This window comes from Priapulus caudatus, unplaced genomic scaffold (assembly GCF_000485595.1).
Source record: "Priapulus caudatus unplaced genomic scaffold, Priapulus_caudatus-5.0.1 Scaffold790, whole genome shotgun sequence".
NCBI classification, from domain to species: domain Eukaryota; kingdom Metazoa; phylum Priapulida; class Priapulimorpha; order Priapulimorphida; family Priapulidae; genus Priapulus; species Priapulus caudatus.
Window position 1 is genome coordinate 149,619 of NW_014577851.1, and position 205 is coordinate 149,823.

The window sequence follows — 205 nt, forward strand, 5'->3', positions numbered from 1 at the left end:
GTCTATCTATCTATCCCCCGTCTATCTATCTATCCCCCGTCTATCTATCTATCCCCCCGTCTATCTATTTATCCCCCGTCTATCTATCTATCCCCCCGTCTATCTATCTATCCCCCCGTCTATCTATCTATCCCCCCGTTTTCTCTATCTATCCCCCCGTCTATCTATCTATCCCCGTCTATCTATCTATCCCTCCCGTCTATCT